The sequence below is a fragment of the Chanos chanos genome, chromosome 1, assembly GCF_902362185.1.
Source record: "Chanos chanos chromosome 1, fChaCha1.1, whole genome shotgun sequence".
Taxonomy (NCBI): Eukaryota; Metazoa; Chordata; class Actinopteri; order Gonorynchiformes; family Chanidae; genus Chanos; species Chanos chanos.
Genome location: NC_044495.1, coordinates 52,090,294 through 52,096,293, shown reverse-complemented (window position 1 = coordinate 52,096,293; position 6,000 = coordinate 52,090,294). Strand labels below are relative to the sequence as shown.

The window sequence follows — 6,000 nt, the reverse complement described above, 5'->3', positions numbered from 1 at the left end:
ATACGGGGGACCATTCTCCAAAAGTACCAGTACTCACTCTCAAAGCACCCTTATCCAAACAGAGCTCTGGCAAAGGAGACAAAGCTGGGATTCTGTGGTCAACTCTCCCCTGACCACTTCAGCAGCTGTGGGCAGCTTCCTGCAACATGAAAAAAGCCCGGTGATTCTCCATTCATGACGTGAACAGAGAACTGTGATGCTCTAAAGACTGCAGCATGCACCTCACTCTTTTGCCTGCATTGTACATGAGACAAGAGTAAGCAAGAAAACAAAACAAAACAACAACAAAAAGAAAAAAAACTCAGAGGTATCACCTGCGCCTTTGATTCGAGCCGCTCATCATTCAGAGATTCCTCTTTGCCATTTCGGGTTTTCAACAAATTTAAGCCCCCCCCCCCCCCCCCCCCATTTGCCCCCTTTTCTCCCCTTCTCCTTTTAATCATCAGCGCTTTGAAGTCGCTGCCTAGTTTATTCTGTAATTCTTGCCAAACACAATCTGCTTCATGGTATTTTCTATGAAAAAAAAAACTGATATCCCCTTTATATCAGGTAGCATTTCTGTAGCACAGAACTGATGCAGTCTCAAGTTACCCGTGTGCAGAACATTATTATCCTGCTGTTAAGGACACGGCACATAGACACCAGTTAACTGCTGCTACATCACTCTAAGTGTGAGTAGCGTCAGTCTTTGACTCCTTTTATTGTCCCTGAGAGCATGGAAACAGAAGTTTCTGTGATGAGAAGTAATTGTGTGATCTTAAGCAGCTACGAGGCACTTGTCTCTGAAGGTGCACAATCCAAAGCCTTTCAGGGGTTTTTTTTTTGGTCCTTAAACCCTCTGTGGGCTTTCACTGTGACCCTGCAAAGATGTGTTCTTAGAGCCGCCTAAGTGGGAACTCACTGGGGCAGCTGACTAAATCCTCGCTCAAACTGCATGGAAATTAAGATTTTAAAAAGAAAAAAAAAAATAAAGAACTAAGAAAATGAAAGCTCTTGACAGTTAACAGCTACATTCAAACTTTCTTTCTCCTATCTCAGTTTTACAGTTTATTTCGTAGACTAATGAAAGTAAACACCATTTGTCATAAACAGGTATTGTAAAATTTAATCTTGTGCTCTAATAAGATTTGCTCTGTTGTGGTCAGGAGTAGAAAATTCCGTGAGTCATTCTGGAAAAAAAAAGAAAAAGAAACAGTTGTATGAGGAAACAGATGATAAACTCAAGCTTACCAGATAATAACACACTCTAGGACTGGCGTCTGTTCAGATCTTCCACAGCCTTGGGAATGCTATTTGAAGCGCTTCAGTGAAAAAAGGCATCACAACTCTGGAGGTTGTTTAGTGATCTCCCGCTCCCTCTCTTTTTTCTTCTCTCTTCACTCTTCTGACTCTTGTCTTTCCTCTCTCTTAATCCCCTGTTGTCTTAGGTCTTTGTCAGGCTATGCCCTTAGTATCACAGAAGAGGTCCTTAGTCTGAAGCCCTCAATGAATCACCTTTGTCTGCTTGAGACCTCCAGGACACTTAAAACTCTGAAAGCCAGAAACCTTCAGTCACGTCTTCTCTTTCACAGAGTGGTACAATAATCTTCAAATACACAATAAGATGGCAAAAAGAGTTGTAATTTAAAATTGGGGGGTAAAAAAATAAAATGGATCCTTTAAAAAAAAAAAAAAGTCCAAGTTCTGGGATTTTTAAATTTAAAAAAAAGAAAAAAAAAAATCTTCGGATAAAGGACAGAATGTGAAATATGTTTTAAAAAAAAAAATTCCTTGGATGTTTTTAGAAAATGTTGTCTGGTGTTGAAGTCCCTTGGCGTGTTCAGTAAAAGATAAGTCCTCCTATTAGCAGATATAAATTCCTTCCTTCAGTGCTGTGTTCTGGTGAACTGAACACTTTCAGGGACCAGCAAGGTCAGTACTCTGCCTTACAGCCAGCCCAGCTCTACACAAGGAGGCTTTTCCCCTCAGTCCTCTTACTGCCACTCTATGTGAACACACTTCATCACCTCTGAATCACTTCTGACTAACAGCTTCTACAACACTGTCTTTTTCAACTGCCCGCAACTCCTTTTTCCTTTTTTTCCCCCCTCTCTCTCTCTCTCTTTCTCTCTCTCTTTCTCTCTCTCTCTCACTCACTCTCTCTCTCACTCACTCTCTCTCTCTCTCTCTCTCTCTCTCACATGATGAGAAGTGTTCTGGCACAAAGCTTTAACAAGCAGTCAAATTGCAAGAGAACCTCCCCTTTCTCCTTTCTCCACCCCTTGGCACAAAGGGATCTACAGGCATGAGATACAAATCCCCCTTTGCCCTACACACACACACACACTCCGTACACACACACACACACACACACACACACACACTCCGTACACACACACACACACACACCCCTGTCCTAACTTCATCCCCCCCCCCCCCACTTCCTTTCCCCACCTCCTCCCTTTCATGCTCCACTGTGGTTATTTTTGTCCTGTGGGCTACAGCAGTTGTGCAGGGTCCAGTGATGTCACACTTATCAGGTCCTAGTTGGTCATACATGCAGGACTTGTTCTACTGTTGAAATCAGGTCAGGAAAGGTACTTCTCCCAATTTTGCAGAGATAGGACTACAAAAGGTCTTTTTTTTTCTTTTATTCTCTTTTTAGCAATAGTGACTGATTTTTAGTTGGAGATTTAGTTTAGAACAGACTGTAAACAAAAGAAAACTGAAAAAAAAACAAACAAAAAAAACCCTTGAAAAATACCTGTTGGTGTGCTAGTATTGATAATGCCCATATTGTATTTACCGTATTTTTCCACAAGTTTGTTATTTGTGACGTGACATTGTTATATTAACCATACATTGCTTGCTTTCTAAGCCTGACAGTTCTCAAAGATTTTGAATTGAATACAGAACCCCCTCACCCCCTGTTTTTTAAAAATCCTGGCGTGAACATAATTGTTTGTTTGTTCATGTTTGAGGAGTATGTCTAAATTCTCTGTGATTGTTAACATGCTGTTCAATTCAGTCCCTGCCAAGCTACCTCATTGTTTTTAGCTGTGAGAGAACCTGAAAGACTTTCAGTTTAGACCTAATGGTGTTTGCATACTCTTAACTGAGTCTTCTGGTCACTTATGCTGCACTGTTGATGTGCCTCGTGGTTTGAATGAGACTAGAGTTGTTTGTTTCTCGTGAATAATGAAGTCATTTGAAGGCTCGTAGACCGCACTGTTTGCTCTGAAAAGATTTACAAATTGCTCTTTACCAGGGTAACTCAAAAGGACATCATCTCTCAGTACAGTTGTACTGCAGCCTCTGAATCTCCATCCTTGCTTGATGTTTTAAACAACTGTTATGTCTAATGTGGGATCGACATAAGATTAAGAGCATTTGAATCAATGAAGTAGAACAGGCTCATTAGTAATACAGATTACCTATGATATAACTTCATCGTGTCATAACTAGATAGAATGTGTGTGCTATTTCTGAGTGTCCCCTTGAACTATTTAGAATCTAGCTCATAACTCTCACAATTTCTGGAGTTCTGAGTGATTTTTCAGCTCTAGAACTGTGGGGCTCTTGGAGTCTTGCTCAGACAAGGCAGTGTGATGGTAGGTAGGTTTTTACAAAGCGGAGGAGGTGAGGCATTTCCCTGGAGCATCCACAATTACAATGAGATGTTGCCTAAAAAATGTGAACTCTGAACCGAAACGATAACCACATCACGAGGCCAGAATTCAACTCGTGTTTACCCAATCAATTGTGTTAGTGGTATGAGAGCAGAGAGGATCGTTTCTGTGGAAAGATGGAAACTTCTTTCTTCCATCTTTACGTCACTCCCCCGTCTTATTTCAACACAGACGTACAACTGTAAAAACTTCCTCCATGGCTGGGACGTATTTGTTTCTCAGTAACCAAGTGTGTTTACACATCATCAAGTTGCTCAATGAAGCATTTACTAGTTTCAAAAGTGACCGTTAATGTACAAAATAAATATGGGTACCTTAAGGTAACTGGTTAATAATAATAATAATAATAATAATAATAATTGTGTTTTATCTTCATTTTCTTCATTTTATGTTTGCTTTCCATTTATTTCCTGAGCTGACTTGTAGTATCTTTCCGCTGATGTTTCCAGTATTTGTTTTACATAGTACATTCTTTCATGCTTTAGTGTGATTAATGTGTAGCCAGTTTTCAGCATTGTCTGTTACAGTGACAGTGAAAGCTATGGAGAATCTAATGAGGTATCAGTTTACGGCTGGACCCTGGATGAGACCCCAGTGTTTTTAACTCAGTTCAGTCGGTAGAGGATAAACGGTAAAGAGCAGCATTTAAGAATTGGTGAAATGCAGGAGATAACGGAGTGGAGGATGTTGAAAGATGTTCAGGAATGGAAGGGCTATCTCTTTAAATGCAAACATTTTCTCTTTTGGTTGAGCTGGGGTCGTTCCCTTGCGCAACTGAAACTGACAGGAAAACTCAGTGCAGGCTTTTAGACAAAATCAAACCTTTTTCAACAAGTTCACTTGTTGTAAACCAGCCTTTCTGGGAATGGCAAGGTATTCGGTGGCTAAATAAATAACCCAAATTTGATTTTTATGGGTTGCAGAAGGAAATAGGTACATTTGCCTTGTGTTGGGGCACAAGCCTAAGGAAACCAGACAGATCCTTAATCTCATTTAAAGTTAACAGAGAAATTACCAGACTGACTAATGGAACAGTAGAGCAGAGGAAAGGGTTGATAAAAGCTAAAGCAATCTCCTTTATGGCTTGTTGGCTTTTGTTCATATTTGCTTTCTCTTAAATGTTTATTTTAATGGAATGAGTACAGGATCATGCTTTACTTGGCTGGAGTAATACTCCGGAACAAATTCCAAAATATTAAAGATGATGTAAAGGCATATATAAAATCCCAAAACCTCTTGGAAATAAACACACATTGCTGCCCGCCATTAAAAAGCAGTAAAGTTTTGCGGCGAGAGGCTTTGTTTCAGTGTTATGTCTCGGATGTGCCAGAGAGACTTGCATATCTCTGCCTTAAGTGTTTCCCGCATTATGTGACAAAAGGTGGAGAAGACTAAGGGTGGAAAAAGAGACACGGGTCAGTATGATTAATGGTTCCCAAAGAAGAGGTCAAAGCAGTCATTGTTCTTTCTTTCTCTCTCTCTCTCTCTCTCTCTCTCTCTCTCTCTCCCTCTCTCTCTCTCTCTCTCACACACACACAGACACAACGCAGACACACACATTTACTTAGGACAGTGAGTTGTAGAAATGCAGTGGGCTTGTCCTGCAGATTGGAAGCATTGTTAGCTTTGTCTATGATCAATGATTTCACTGCCCTTACAGCACTTTGTCACAAAACAGCCCCAAAAAAAATATCTAAATTCAGGGCATACAGCGTATAATTTGTGTGTTTGAGGTAGACTCATGTACTAACCAATCTGGTCTCGGCTGAAGAAAAAGATGACACTGCAGAGTGGTCACTTATGTGTGGCGCACATGAGATGATGTCATACCCTAAGCATCGGTTGTGAGGTTTATAGGGGAACCTCCTGTAAGTGTCTGTGATCAAAGTGAGCGATATTAAATGTGAACAGACGTCCTCCACATGCTGATGGTGGGAAAGAAATCTTCCAAATGCACGTTAGAGGTTTTTAAAGGACTTTTTTTTCACAATCTTTTTTTTTTTTTTTTTTTTTTCTCGAGCACCAGACAACAGTGTGGTTTGTAAATGGAACTCTCTAATGGAGATTTCAGGCAGCGCTGAGACATTCCGAATGCTTAACAGTAGACCAGGGCCTTGGGTCGGTTCCAAAAACCAGTGTGTTACAGTTGTGGTTTGCTTCTCTTTCCATTGCTAATCCAAAACAGGTGCAGTATCGTTGCTGAAATAAAAACGTCAGAATAGAAAGCTGCCACTATACGGAGGTGGCAACCAATCAAGGGCCGCTCACATGGGAAGAATCATGGAGAAGTGGGAGCACACTCAGGACTGTTTCACACATGACTTCGTGGAAC

The 6,000-nt window shown here is 40.7% G+C and overlaps 2 protein-coding genes across 6 annotated transcripts in view; one reads left to right on the top strand and one right to left on the bottom strand.

The window, feature by feature from the left end:
• angptl2b (angiopoietin-like 2b) overlaps positions 1–1,630 on the bottom strand; it is a 16,696-nt gene extending 15,066 nt beyond the window's left edge. Inside the window, exons 1-2 of the mRNA XM_030773950.1 lie at positions 1,231–1,630; positions 38–139 (exon numbers count right to left, since the gene is read on the bottom strand). The gene's annotated coding sequence lies outside the window, so the exon portion shown is untranslated. The remainder of the gene's footprint in view (positions 1–37; positions 140–1,230) is intronic.
• The window catches only part of ralgps1 (Ral GEF with PH domain and SH3 binding motif 1), a 74,451-nt gene that overhangs the window by 38,402 nt on the left and 30,049 nt on the right, over positions 1–6,000 (top strand). The gene's annotated exons all lie outside the window — the stretch shown is intronic.